The sequence below is a fragment of the Podarcis cretensis genome (assembly GCF_951804945.1).
Source record: "Podarcis cretensis genome assembly, chromosome: 2".
NCBI classification, from domain to species: domain Eukaryota; kingdom Metazoa; phylum Chordata; class Lepidosauria; order Squamata; family Lacertidae; genus Podarcis; species Podarcis cretensis.
Window position 1 is genome coordinate 112,879,745 of NC_137171.1, and position 15,173 is coordinate 112,894,917.

The window sequence follows — 15,173 nt, forward strand, 5'->3', positions numbered from 1 at the left end:
AAAGGGTGGACTCCCTCCTTTCTATTGTCACAGTTACAACAGAAGCTGCACTTCCCCTTTGAATTATCCCAGTTGGGTCTCAGGCCACCATGTCTAGTTTGGCTGTGTTGTTTAAAGAAGAGAATTAAAATTCAGCACATCAAAAGCCCACTAGCCCACAGAGTGGCGCAGAGAGACCTTCCTAGCAATATGCAAATGCAAATAAATAAAAATGCATTTTTCCAATGCCTCTTAGACATCATTCGCTTGAAAATAAAATCCTTAAACTCAGCTGTTCGGCTCCAAACAAGCTTTATTGCATTAACAAAATAACATGGCGTGCCTTGACAATCAGAGGGATGTTACTGCCAGTGTAGGAGAAGATGGGACTGTGGAGGTCCGTCATTCCCTCTTCAGTCTTGCTTTTCAGTCGCTGGTTTGGGTGGTTTTTCAGTCGCTGGTTTGGGTGGTTTTCCAGTCTCTGGCTTGGGTGGTTTTTCAGTCTCTGCCTTGGGTGGTTTTTCAATTGCCGGCTTGTGTGGCTTCATCCGTTCTGAAAAAGAAACACACATGAAGACTATGGGGAAAGCATAAAAGGCCAGAAGTCAGGAAGGGAACCTGGCCTACTGGGGCAAATCCTTAACCAAGTTCCTGGGCAGGAAGTCCCACTGAATTCAGAGGGACTTACTTGTGAGTAAACGTGTTCAGGCTTGCGCTGCTCATTTCCAGAAAATCTCATTGGAGAAACCTTGATCCATGCATCTACAGTGGTACCCTGGTTCTCAAACGCCTTGGTTCCCAAACACTGAAAACCGAGAAGTAAGTGTTCTGGTTTTCAAACGTTTTTCAGAAGCCGAACGTCCGATGCAATTGTCGGCTATTGTTTCTGTGGGCACCTGCACCAATCAGAAGCTGCACCTTGCGTTTTCGAACATTTCAGAAGTCAAACGGACTTCCGGAACGGATTAAGTTTGGCGCTTTTGTTTTTGCTATTTATTTTACGTTTTTCTTTTTGAGGCTTGTTCAGTTAATTGGGTTTTGTAACTGTGTGGAACCCAGTTCAGCTACTGATTGATTGATTGAGTGAGTGAGTGAATGACTGCGGAAATGGATAGAAGCCCCCCCCCCCATCCAAACAATGACTATCATCAGTGCAGGTAAGAAAAAGGATTAATTTTAATTTTTATCAATTAACAATACTGTCTTATTTATTTTATAGTACAGTACATTGATTATTGCTTGCATTTTATGAATCAATGGTCTTGTTAGATAGTAAAATTCATGTTAAATTGCTGGGGGTTTTTTTGGGGGGGTTGTTTTTAAAAGTCTGGAACGGACTAATCCGTTTTGCATTACTTTCTATGGGAAAGCACGCCTTGGTTTTGGAACGCTTTGGTTTTGGAACGGACTTCCGGAACGGATTAAGTTAGAGAACCAAGGTACCACTGTAGCCTGTTTGCCCTCAAGGGCAGTGGAAGATGGGAGCGGGAGGCATCTTGTCCTCAGGCAGCAAAATGTGGAGAGACCATACTGTGGCTCAGGGCTAGAGTATCTGCTTTGTATGCAGAAAGTCCTGGGTTCAATCCCCAGCATCTGCAGATAGAGCTGGGAATAGTCCCTGCCTGATACCCTGGACAGCTACTGCCAGTCCGTGTGGGCAATACTGAGCTCCCTATGTTTCAAGTGACATTGTCCCTTCTCCTGTGCCAGGGCCACCCAGTCACCAAGATCTTTATCTGAGCCTCTGCTTTGGGTGCACTTATCTTATTGGTGTTTAATTTAAATGTCTTAGCTCAGAGTATCATGTTTGGCTCCATTATATTTACGGTAATTGGCAGATATCTGCCCCACCCTTTCAATAAAAAGTGTTTGGAAATAACTTATCGGATCCCAGTGTGCATGTAGGTAAAATGCCCAGTGAAACAAGCTCTTTCTTTTTTTATTTATTTCTAAGTTAATCCCCCCTCCCATCCTCCCTGACTTCTGTGCAGTGGTACCTCGGGTTAAGAACTTAATTTGTTCTGGAGGTCTGTTCTTAACCTGAAACTGTTCTTAACCTGAGGTACCTTTAGCTAATGGGGCCTCCCACCACCGCCACGCAATTTCTGTTCTCATCCTGAGGTAAAGTTCTTAACCCAAGGTACTATTTCTGGGTTAGCGGAGTCTGTAGCCTGAAGCGTCTGTAACCCAAGGTAAAGATAAAGGTAAAGGTACCCCTGCCCGTACGGGCCACTCTTGACAGACTCTGGGGTTGTGCGCCCATCTCACTTAAGAGGCCAGGGGCCAGCGCTGTCCGGAGACACTTCCGGGTCACGTGGCCAGCGTGAAATCGCTGCTCTGGCGAGCCAGAGCCGCACACGGAAACGCCGTTTACCTTCCCGCTGGTAAGCGGTCCCTATTTATCTACTTGCACCCGGAGGTGCTTTCGAACTGCTAGGTTGGCAGGCGCTGGGACCGAGCAGCGGGAGCGCACCCCGCCGCAGGGATTCGAACCACCGACCTTTCGATCGGCAAGTCCTAGGCGCTGAGGCTTTAACCCACAGCGCCACCTGCGTCCCAACCCAAGGTACCACTGTATAATTTTACTTATTTATCCAAAATGTTTCTATCCTGTCTCCTAGGACCAGGTCCCCGCGAGGCAGTTTCCAGAAATAGGTAAAAATAATACTGTATATATTTTTTTAAAAAAGTAATAAAAAACTAAGCACCAGGTAAAATATGAGGTTTTCAAGAGAAGGTTAAACAACAGAATCAGGGAAGTCTTAAGCATGGCAAATAAGCATTCAGAGAGGGTATTCTATATGTGTTTAACAGAAGTATATCAGGATCAGACTCTGAATATGCTGGAACCTTACCCAACCTGGTGCCCTTCAGCTGTTACATAGTACAACTTCCACCAGCCCCAGCTCTCACGGCCATGCTGGCTGCAGCTGATGGGTTTTGTAGTACAGAAAAGGATACCACCTTGGGGAAGGTGGGTGAATGATAAGACCCCCTGCATCAGCCCACTCCTCTTACCTTTGGCCTTGTTACAAATCCACATTACTATCTTAAACATACATTTCAGTATGTTCCAAACAAAATTCAAGTTGCACATCTTGGCAGCTTGCTGGGTTCACCTTTACCTGCAGGTAGAAATTGGGAAGAAATAAGTCACAGACTGGCTCCAAGACATAACCAGGGTAAATATCCTCCTTTCTGCATAGCATTTCCCACAGTTTTTACTGGCCTTGCTCTTTTTCATTTATAACAGTAGGCCAACATGCAGAAATTAAACCGACGAACGCTTCCTCCATCGCTTCGTCTCCATGCCAGAAAAAGGCTTCACTTGTTATCTTTCATAGTCTGCATCTGAAATAGAGTTGCTTTTTCTTTTGGGGTTTTTAAAATTTTGTTTCTAAGATGTATTTGCTGTTTTATCACTCGTTGTTTGCCATGCCCATTGGCCTCCATTGGGAGGAAGGGCAGGATATAAATTTAGTACGTTTAGGGTGGATCTACACGCAGGATAAAACCCTGCTATAAATAAGTCAGAAATTAAATTATTATGACAAAAGGGAAAAAAGCGCTATGTAAAATTGCAAAGAATTTTTTTTTGCTCTCCAGCACCATCTAGTGTTGCATGTTTATAACGCATTCAAAGTTCTGTTTTTTTCACTAAGGTAGCTGAGTTCAGTAGACTGTCGTTCTTGTTCACCTTACAGTCACCATCCCCTTTGCATGCTGTGTTGACTTGCCATCCAGCACAGATGTCTACCTGATCAAAGTAACTTTTCTTCTAAGGTTTTTCTCCCCTAACTTCAGTGATAGTAAAATATCCCCTAAAAATACAAGAACATTTTGTCCACAGAGACCATACAGGAGTGCTTGACAAAGGACAGACAAGCACATGGGATTCCTGGTGTGCTCATAACTGTGGCAGGATTGTGCAAAGCTAAGGAAGAGACTTGTTGAGAGCAAATTCACACACCTATTTGGGAAATACTCTGGGATTGCATGTCACTCAGATGCCTTGCCCTGCTGCACCCAGCTGCTGATGCGGCTTTTGGACACCTGAGCACAGAGTTTGTTGCTTCACAAGCCATCACTGTATCTCCTCCCAATTTAATTCACAAAAATAAATGCAAAATTATTCAGAAAAATCTATAGATATTTATTACAGAAGGACACATACACATACTGTGTCCATGCTTTCTCTCTCTCTCTCTTTCTCTCACATGCACACACACACACACACACACACAAAAGACCACAAACAAATACCATAATGGCCTGAATATAAGCCGCACCCGAATATAAGCCAGACCTTTAAAATTCAAGGGGAGGGGGGAGAGAAAAAAAGACAATACCCGAATATAAGCCGCTCTCTTAAAATTCTGCAGGCACTCACACCCGTTCCATTTTACTGTATGTCTGTTCCAGCAGCGATATCATAAAAGCCAGTTTTTGTAAGGTCGTGAATTTAAGCCACACTTTACTTTTCAAAAGGGACGCCGGTGGCGCTGTGGGTAAAACCTCAGTGCCTAGGACTTGCTCCCGTCTCTCGGTCCCAGCTCCTGCCCACCTAGCAGTACGAAAGCACCCTTAAGTGCAAGTAGATAAATAGGTACCGCTCTATAGCAGGAAGGTAAACGGCGTTTCTGTGTGCTGCGCTGGTGCTGGCTCGCCAGAGCAGCTTCGTCACGCTGGCCACGTGACCCGGAAGTGTCTGCGGACAGTGCAGGCCCCCGGCCTCTTAAGTGAGATGAGCGCACAACCCTAGAGTCGGACATGACTGGCCCGTACGGGCAGGGGTACCTTTACCTTTACCTTTACCTTTACCTTTACTTTTCAAGGTTGGAATTTGGAAAAAGAAGAAGCGAGGCTTATATTCAGGTCAATACGGTATTAAACAAAACAAAATGTTCCACAAAGTAGCGGGGGGGGGGGGGGGGAACCCCTTGCTTCTCTGGTTACTAGTACAAACAAAAAAATTATGAGGAGATGTGGCCTTCAAGGAAACAGCTCTGAACATCTTCATGGTGTTGGGCTTTCAAGGTTTTCCTCCAGTATCTGATATAGTGGCTACTAAATCATAGAATCATAGAGTTGGAAGAGACTACAAGGGCCATCGAGTCCAACCCCCTGCCAAGCAGGAAACACCATCAGAGCACTCCTGAGATATGGTTGTCAAGCCTCTGCTTAAAGACCTCCAAAGAAGGAGACTCCACCACACTCCTTGGCGGCAAATTCCACTGTCAAACAGCTCTTACTGTCAGGAAGTTCTTCCTAATGTTTAGGTGGAATCTTCTTTCTTGTAGTTTGGAACCATTGCTCCGTGTCCGCTTCTCTGGAGCAGCAGAAAACAACCTTTCTCCCTCCTCTATGTGACATCCTTTTATATATTTGAACATGGCCATCATATCACCCCTTAACCTCCTCTTCTGCAGGCTAAACATGCCCAGCTCCCTTAGCCGTTCCTCATAAGGCATCGTTTCCAGGCCTTTGACCATTTTGGTTGCCCTCCTCTGGACACCTTCCAGTTTGTCAGTGTCCTTCTTGAACTGTGGTGCCCAGAACTGGACACAGTACTCCAGGTGAGGTCTGACCAGAGCAGAATACAGTGGCACTATTACTTCCCTTGATCTAGATGCTATACTCCTATTGATGCAGCCCAGTCCTCAAAAAAATAGTGAGAGCCGCAGTGTGGTCATCACTGGGTAAAAAGCCAGCAGTCTTTTTAATACTCAATAATCCTAATATTCAAATGGCAGTTACATGTTTTTTTCTGCAAGATCCTGCAGGAGCCCAGGGTGATCTCGCCAGAAGTTGGAAGCCACCGCAACCGCCTCTCCTTGCTTCTCTAGCATTGGCCACACATGCAGAGACACCCCTTGGATTCTGCCGCCTGAGGCAGCTTCCTCCATCCGCCTTATGGACAGGCCGGCCCTGGCTATATTTCTGGGTTAGGGTTGGTTGAGTGGTGCCGGACAGCTGACTGGCCAGGAAACAGAAGACTGACAAAAATGCCTCCACAAGCCTCTGCAAATTCAAAGAAGTATAAAATGTGTGCTGGGTGGGGAAGTGTGGCTTTGAGATTTCTTTCTTTTTGCAGCATTACAAATATTTCTTGATATTCTGAGAGATGTGCCCCAGAAGCCGTAATGGAAGAGTCTCCACTGTTTACAACATCCGACTGTTGTTTTATGAAGGCAAATTAAAGTAAAGGTAAAGGAACCCCTGACCATTAGGTCTAGTCGTGACTGACTCTGGGGTTGCGGCGCTCATCTCGCTTTATTGGCCGAGGGAGCCAGCGTACAGCTTCCGGGTCATGTGGCCAGCATGACTAAGCCGCTTCTGGCAAACCAGAACAGCACACGGAAACGCCGATTACCTTCCCTCCGGAGCGGTACCTATTTATCTACTTGCACTTTGACGTGCTTTCTAACTGCTTGATTGGCAGGAGCAGGGACCGAGCAACGGGAGCTCATCCCGTCGCGGGGATTCGAACCGCCGACCTTCTGATTGGCAAGTCCTAGGCTCTGTGGTTTAACCCACAGCGCCACCCACGTCCCATGAAGGCAAATTACTTCAGTCTAATTAAGGTGAGGCTCCACTAAGCACCCCAATTTCACAAGTCCGCATTTATGTTATTTATTAATCGAGGTTAAATATGAGCTAAGAAGCATTGCATTGTATTCAATGTAGCACTAAGGTGAGATTTGCGCAAGGATTTCTCTTTGCGCAATGAAATGTTCTCCCCATATCCAGTCCCTGCAACTCTCTGGGGAAGATTTGGGGTAGGGGAGGGTCAAAATCTCATAGTGATAATCCTAGAGCAAAAATAATAAAAGTAGTTGAATGCTGTCCATGATAACTAAACAAATTTAATACATTTAAAGATGACTTTCATATTTATTTTGTTATAAAAAAAATAATCAGGATTAATAAAACTACAGTTCACCAGTTATAGTGGTTTTATTAATTGCATTACAGCAAAGGTAGTTTGCATTTCAGCCACCAGAATGGAAGCGCTAGAGGCCAGAAATGGATGACTCTGGCAAGCGAGCCAATCCAACCTCCCTAATTAGAAGGCAAAATCACCTGTGTTCCTAGACCAGCTGATTGGGAAGAACCTCTTCCTCCACGCTGTTTCTCGTTCCAAATAAATTTCATTTGTCTCCCTATCCTCTTTAATTAATTAAAACCCAGTTTTATATTGGTTGCTTGGTTAGCTATTAATTTACAGTGGTACCTCGGGTTAAGAACTGAATTTGTTCCGGAGCTCCGTTCTTAACCTGAAACTGTTCTTAACTTTAGCTAATGGGGCCTCCTGCTGGTGCTGTGCTGCCGCCACGCGATTTCTGTTCTCATCCTGAAGCAAAGTTCTTAACCTGAGGTAATATTTCTGGATTAGCGGAGTCTGTTACCTGAAGTATCTGTAACTCGAGGTACCACTGTACTGCTTAATTCCTAAACAGGCTTCTAAGCGGCTTTGAAAGTATAAAAGACAGTTAAAACAAAGATTAAACCATGAGCATCCGTAATTAGACATTAAAACAACCCCATCTGTTTAGCAGTCCATTTTCCTCCTGCTCGAGGAACAGGGTAGGCTTCCACCATCCTGCACCACCAGTCGGTGCAGCCCTGTAATAATTTCCCCCCATTTCCCTTTCTCTCTCCAGGCAATCATCATCTTATTGGACCTGCAGGATTCCTAATGCTCCCGGAGCAAATCACCTTCACCTCTGAAGTCTTCTTCCCCTCTTTTCAACCGGCGAACAAAGAAGTTCTAACTTACAAGGTGGCGATGTTGATTCTGTCTTGGATGCCTTCTCCTGGTGATGTTCCAGTGGTCTAAGAATCTCAGGTGCCTTTATGTACGCAGCTTCTCCTTTCCTTCCCAGAACTGGTAGGTGGCTGCTAATTCAGTTTGGGGTGGAGTGATTTTGATCGATCTTTTGCAATAATCCACAGGGAGGTTTGTGCCGGTTCAACTGGTCTCCATCTACTGTCACCTCCTCCTGACTTGTGTGGGTTGTCTAATTTCAATTCAACCATCGGTACTTAACGCACCTCAGAACGTATTCCAGCCCTTGGTGCTCCATGAATCTAATGTGCAATTGGAAATTGTTCAGAGATTAAAGCAGGAAATGCGGAAGATCAGTGCACAGCAGTTCTTAAAAAGGCTTCTCTATCCTGGGTGAGTCACTAATTGGACAGATTTGAGAAGATTAGCCGCACATTACTATGAAGTTCACACTCGGGTTGGTCCAATAAATCAAATGCATTCCTGGGCAGCAAACAGACTGTGTCACAAATGTGATGCTTCAAGAGAAGCCAAAGCAATTACTGCCCAAGTCTCTGGAGATAGTTACCTAAAGAAAACCCAAAAGGTACCAAAGCTAAGTCCATCAGCCTTGGACTGAAGGAATGGGTTTCCCAAATCTAAAGCCTGTCTGTGCAGTCAGTCTGAAACGGGCCCCCAAATCCCCATTTTTCCTTCTCCAAGGGTCCATTAGCTAAAAAGCATTAACTTGAGCACTTGAGCCAATGTCTAACAGGAACCCAGCTGTATAAACAAAGCCCTCTCCTTTATCAGTCCGTAACGCTTAATGGATGGCCTTGTCAGTTCCGAAGTGGAGATGGGACGGCAGAGCTGGGGCTTACCGTATTTTTTGCACCATAACACTCACTTTTTTCCTCCTAGAAAGTAAGGGGAAATTTCTGTGCGTGTTATGGAGGGAATGCCTACAGGTGGCATGCCTACGGATTTTCCTCCTCTAAAAACTACGTGCGTGTTATGGTCGGGTGCGTGTTATAGAGCGAAAAATACGGTATCTTATCTTGTAGGTTGTAAATGTCCTGACACAGTGATGCACAGACTCTGCAAGACAGGGTCTGTCAGCCCCCACGGCTGGAGATAAAGATGGCATCAAGGGAAACTCCTATAGCTGAGTGACCCTCTTACCCCCAAGATAAGAGTACGGGAACAGGAACATCTGTTTATGGTCATGGATGTCAACTTACGTGTATGAACGTACGAGGCTGGACTCCTGGGGAAGGGGGGAGAGGGTGCCTGGAGGATATATATACTGTGTGAAATTTCTCTTTCTTCAGACTTGCTGTGAACTGACCACGCAAGTGCCTTTCTGCTACTCTGGAGAGCAGAAATAAAGAACTTTTTCTCTGAATGAACCTCAGTGTCTTTTGACTCCTTCCTCCCTCTCTGGGAGCAACGCTCACCCTACCAATCAGTAAAGTCTAAGAAGGCTACAGGACAGACCACACCTGGAATACTGTGTCCAGTTATGGGCACCACAATTTGAAAAGGATGTTGACAAGCTGGAAGGTATGCAGAGGAGAGCAACTAGGATGATTAAGGGTCTGGAAGCTGAGTCTTATGAGGAACGGTTGAAGGAGCTGGGTATGTTTAGCCTGGAAAGGAAGAGACTGAGAGGAGATATGATAGCCATCTTCAGATATTTGAAGGGCTGTGACATGGAGGGTGGAGCAAGCTCGTTTCTCCTGCTCTGGAGGGTAGGACTCGAACCAGTGGCTTCAAGTTGCAGGAAAGGAGATTCCGACTAGAGAGACGGAAAAGCTTTCTGACAGTAAGAGCCATTTGATAGTGGAACGGACTCCCTCGGAAGGTTGTGGACTCTCCATCCCTGGAGGATTTTAAGCAGAGGTTGGATGGCCATCTGTCATGGATGCTTTAGTTGAGATTCCTGCATTGCAGGGGGTTGGAGTAAATCGGGGGTAGGCAAACTAAGGCCTGGAGGCCAGATGCAGCCCAATCGCCTTCTCAATCCGGCCCGCGGACGGTCCGGGAATCAGTGTGTTTTTACATGAGTAGAATGTGTCCTTTTATTTAAAATGCATCTCTGGGTTATTTGTGGGGCCTGCCTGTTGTTTTTACATGAGTAGAATGTGTCCTTTTATTTAAAATGCATCTCTGGGTTATTTGTGGGGCCTGCCTGGTGTTTTTACATGAGTAGAATGTGTGCTTTTATTTAAAATGCATCTCTGGGTTATTTGTGGGGCCTGCCTGGTGTTTTTCCATGAGGAGAATGTGCCCTTTTATTTAAAATGCATCTCTGGGTTATTTGTGGGGCCTGCCTGGTGTTTTTACATGAGCAGAATGTGTGCTCTTATTTGAAATGCATCTCTGAGTTATTTGTGGGGCATAGGAATTCATTCATTCCCCCCCCCCCCCAAAATATAGTCTGGCCCACCACATGGTCTAAGGGACGGTGGACTGGCCCACGGCTGAAAATATCTTTATTTCCTTTGGAATTTTGTGTTAATGTAACGCAGATTCCCGTGACAGTCAGAGGCCTCTTGCAAGTGCTGGAGCAGAAGGGAAAGTGGAGACCATCACGGGGGAGTGGGGGTGGCTGAGAGCACCCGGTGGTCCTTCCTGCTTCTTCAGTCTCCTGTCTCATTTGCTGGCTTGGATGCCTCAGAAGGATGCTCAGCCAGTTCTGAAACAAAACACGCACATGAGGAGTAGGCAAAAGCATCAAAAACCACAGACCTGGAAAGAAAATAAATGCATTGCGGGCAGGAGGGGTTAGTGGCAAGGTGTTAGAGCAGCCTTTGCCAACCTGGTGCCCCCAAGATGCCTTGACCTACAACTTCCCACACCCAGTACGTTCAAAGTGTTGGTGTTGACCTTTAAAGCCCTAAACGGCCTCGGTCCAGTATACCTGAAGGAGCGTCTCCACCCCCATCGTTCTGCCCGGATACTGAGGTCCAGCGCTGAGGGCCTTCTGGCGGTTCCCTCACTGCGAGAAATTAAGTTACAGGGAACCAAGCAGAGGGCCTTCTCGGTAGTGGCGCCTGCCCTGTGGAACACCCTCCCACCAAATGTCAAAGAGAAAAATAACTACCAGATTTTTAGAAGACATCTGAAGGCAGCCCTTTTTAGGGAAGCTTTTAATGTTTAATAGGTTATTGTATTTTATTATTCTGTTGGAAGCCGCACAGAGTGGCTGGGGAAACCCAGCCAGATGGGTGGGGTATAAATAAATTATTATTATTATTATTATTATTATTATTATTATTATTATTAGACTGATGGGAGTCATCGTCCAACTGGAGGGCACCAGGTTGGGAAAGGCAGTGCTAGGGGAGAGATCTGCTTGTGTCTTAGAGCCTTCCTTGCCCCTGCTCAACCTGTCTGCTCCTGTCAGGTGCAGTGTTGCAGTTCTATGGCAGCCCATCTTTCTACTGCTTTTAAATCCCACCTTTTCCCTCAAGCAGCTCACGGTTGGTGCTCTCCCTCTCATCATCACCCACGTACCTACGAGACCGCCTCTCCTGGTCTGCCCCACGGAGGACCTTAAGGTCCATAAATGACAACACTTTGGAGGTCTCAAGTCGCAAGGTGGTTAGACTGGTCTCAATTAGGGCCAGGGCCTTTTCAGTACTGGCCCCGACTTGGTGGAACACTCTGCCACAAGAGACTAGGGCCCTGTCGGACTTGACATCTTTCCGCAAGGTCTGCAAGACAGAGCTGTTCCGCCTGGCCTTTGGTTTGGATTCAGTCTGACCCTTGTGTTTCCCTCCCCTTAGGGTTTTGATCTATGGGCTACTATTAAAATGAGGCTGCATTTTACATTGTATTTTAACCCGTATTTTAAATTGGTTTCCCCCCCCTCCTATTATGTTTTTATTGTAATTTTACTGGTGTTAGCTGCCCTGAGCCCGGCTCTGGCTGGGGAGGGCGGGGTATAAATAAAAAATAATCATCGTCATTTAATCCCCACAACAACCCTGTGGAGTTGGCCGGGCTGAGAGGCAGTGCCAGGCCCAAGGTCTTAACGCGGCTTACTAGGCTCCCGTGCGCCAGTGTAAGGGGCTGTCCCATCACCCGTGTTGGATTGAGATTCAACATCTGGGCGGTTGTCGCCGATGGAATGGGAAGGGCCGCCATCTTGCCCTTTATCTCAGGCAACAGAATGTCTCCTCCCACACTGAGTCATTCAGATCTCAAGGCTCAATCTGAGCCTTTCCTTCGGGTGCCCTTAATCCCTTCACGGCTTGCTTTAAGCAGCTTAGCTTCTCAATATCATATTTGGCTCCGTTGTTCGACAAGCTGGAACGTGCTCAGAGGTGGGCGGCCAAGATGCAAAAGTTCCTTGGAGCCAAGCCGTATGAGGAACGGTTGAAGGAGCTGGGTGTGGCTAGCCTGCTAAAGAGGAGACTGTGAGGAGATAAGGTAGCCACCGTCAGATATCTGAAGGCCTGTGTCACATGGAAGAGAGAGCAAGCTTGTTTTCTCCTGCTCTGGAGGCTAGGATTCGAACCCATGGCTTCAAGTTACAAGAAAGGAGATTCTGACTAAACATCAGGAGGAACCTTCTGACAGTAAGAGCTGTTGCACAGCGAAGCTGCCTCCCTCGGGAGATTGTGGGCTCTCCATCCTTGGAGGTTTTTAAGTAGAAGTTGGATGGTCTTCTGTCATGGACACTTCCGCAGAGATTCCTGGACTAGATGACCCTCAGGTTCCCTTCCAATTCTCTAGACCCTTCTTCCAAAAAGTTCAAATACGGATTGATGGCCTGTCACACTCTTATTACGAGCAGGTTGGTGCAGACAGTGCCCCCCCCCCAATAGCTGTCAACGTTTCCCTATTTTAAAGGAAAATTCCCTTATTCCAAATAGGATTCCTCGCAAGAAAAGGGAAAAGTTGACAGCTATGCCCCCCCCCGCACTCAGAGGTACATGGGGCGGCTGGTGGTCTCACAACCCTGCCAGGATTGTCCTAAGGCACAGGTTTGCATGGATTGGACTTGCCAGGCTGGGTGACACAAATGGGAGCTGTAATTTGTGCTGGCTATTCCGGTGGGGCAAATCATGGCAATTGTGTGTACCTAACTCCAAAGGTGGCACTGTGGTCTAAACCACAGAGCCTAGGGCTTGCCGATCAGAAGGTCGGCGGTTCGAATCCCCACGATGGGGTGAGCTCCCGTTGCTTGGTCCCTGCTCCTGCCAACCTAGCAGTTCAAAAGCACATCAAAGTGCAAATAGATAAATAGGTACCACTCTGACGGGAAGGTAAACGGCGTTTCCGTGCACTGCTCTGGTTCGCCAGAAGCGGCTTAGTCATGCTGGCCACATGACCCGGAAGCTGTACGCCAGCTCCCTCGGCCAATAAAGCAAGATGAGCACTGCAACCCCAGAGTCAGCCACGACTGGACCTAACGGTCAGGGGTCCCTTTACCTTTACGTAACAGACTGGGAAGGAGCCATGGAAAGGGAAGGAAGTGGCTGGAGCAATGGTGGGAAGATGGCTTGCAGATCCAATTCCCCCCACCCTCTTTCCCCCCTGGCAACTGTTTCAAGGCTTTATTAGCTGCAAGAACAACCAGAAATCTGCCGGATGCATGGAAGGCCGTGGATGGGAGGAACTGTGGCAGGCGACCCATAAAAGGGGGCTCTTCCTGTTCTTGTTTTTGCCTGTCGCCCTTCTGCTCCCTACAGGAGGATGTGAGAAATGTCAAGGGCAAACCCGAGGTTACCCAATCTGATTCGCCGGCAGGTGCAGTTGGGAACGTTGCCTTGAAGAGACAGAGTGTTTTGATGCACACTCAAATTCACCTGTGCTCAGAGGTAGGGGGAAGTGTGTGGGGGGGGGTTGTGTGGTTGTGTTGTTCCCACTGAAGAAAGTATACCATCAACATTTCACATCTGAAAAGAGAGACCTGCTTATACAAGACCTCCATCTCAAGGGCTGTTATCCAAGCATGTTTTCAATTGCATATTGCTGAAGTCTTATATTCTTCATTTTGCAACTCCAAAGGGGAAGACACTAGTTCCTATAGCCAGTCTATCAAACAACCCTGGCAGGTTCACAAGCCCACTGGCAGCCCCACAGAGTCCTAGAGAACATTTGGGGGGGGGTGCAGTTATATAGCCAGGTCTTGTCTGGGATACCTAAACAGTCCTTTGTAGAATCATGCCCCCTCTCGCCCTCCCTCTCCCCCTCCTCTCCCCCCTCTCTCTTCTTCTCCCCTCCCTCTCCCCCTCTTTTTCTACCCTCCTTGAAAACCATGCCATATATATGCATTCCAAAATTGCCATTTCTCAGCCAGGACATCCTGCTGACTCAGTTCCAGCTTTCAAGCATCTTCCAGGTATTCTGTGGGCATCCTCCCTGCTTGTTTACAGTCCTATTATCTGCATCGCGAGGCTCTTCTGAAGCTCATTAGCACCAGAGTGTGCTATTCGTTCTCTGATTATCAAACCATGTTCTTCCCGTACAAATGTCCCACACGTAGTATTTAGAAGGCTGGGCGCTCTCAGTCTAGCGATGTAACAATCATCCTGTTTGGAGCTCAGGCAGCAATACAACATTGGGCCATGGGGGCTGTGTACACACATTCTCGTTCACTCTGCATCGTGTACACTTCCACCGCTGACTTGGAAAGCAGAGGACACACAATGTTAGTCTAGATCTATTCTGCATCTCTGCTTTTTTTTTTAAAAAAAAAAAAGCAAGGTGATGTCTCTGCTTTTTTAATAAAAGCAGAGACATCACCTTGCCAACAAAGGTCCGTATAGTTAAAGCTATGGTTTTCCCAGTAGTGATGTATGGAAGTGAGAGCTGGACCATAAAGAAGGCTGATTGCCGAAGAATTGATGCTTTTGAATTATGGTGCTGGAGGAGACTCTTGAGAGTCCCATGGACTGCAAGAAGATCAAACCTCTCCATTCTGAAGGAAATCAGCGCTGAGTGCTCACTGGAAGGACAGATCATGAAGCTGAGGCTCCAATACTTTGGCCACCTCATGAGAAGAGAAGACTCCCTGGAAAAGACCCTGATGTTGGGAAAGATGGAGGGCACAAGGAGAAGGGGATGACAGAGGACGAGATGGTTGGACAGTGTTCTCGAAGCTACCAGCATGAGTTTGACCAAACTGCGGGAGGTAGTGGAAGACAGGGGTGCCTGGCGTGCTCTGGTCCATGGGGTTACGAAGAGTCAGACACGACTAAACGACTAAACAACAACAACAACAACAACAACAAATTCTGTATCTCTCTAACTATCCTGTATCTATCCTGCCATTTATTATGAAGTGGCTGTGTGCGTTTCCTCTCAGACCAGCTTTGACCAAATTGAGAAAAAGAATAACCTATTTTTTCCCCTTTTTGGGGGGGAATTATGGGGACAGAACAACCTGAAATGTACTCGGAGTCCTATAGGG

General features: G+C 46.8%; 1 long non-coding RNA gene across 1 annotated transcript; it reads right to left on the bottom strand.

Annotated features, from left to right (window-relative positions):
• Nucleotides 1-274: 274 nt before the first annotated feature.
• LOC307209130 lies at nt 275-7,907 on the bottom strand. Its single transcript, XR_013835320.1, has 3 exons — nt 7,760-7,907; nt 2,998-3,104; nt 275-532 (listed from the first exon to the last, which is right to left on the bottom strand). It is a non-coding gene; the product is annotated as an uncharacterized lncRNA (long non-coding RNA).
• Between the last annotated feature and the right edge of the window lie 7,266 nt (nt 7,908-15,173).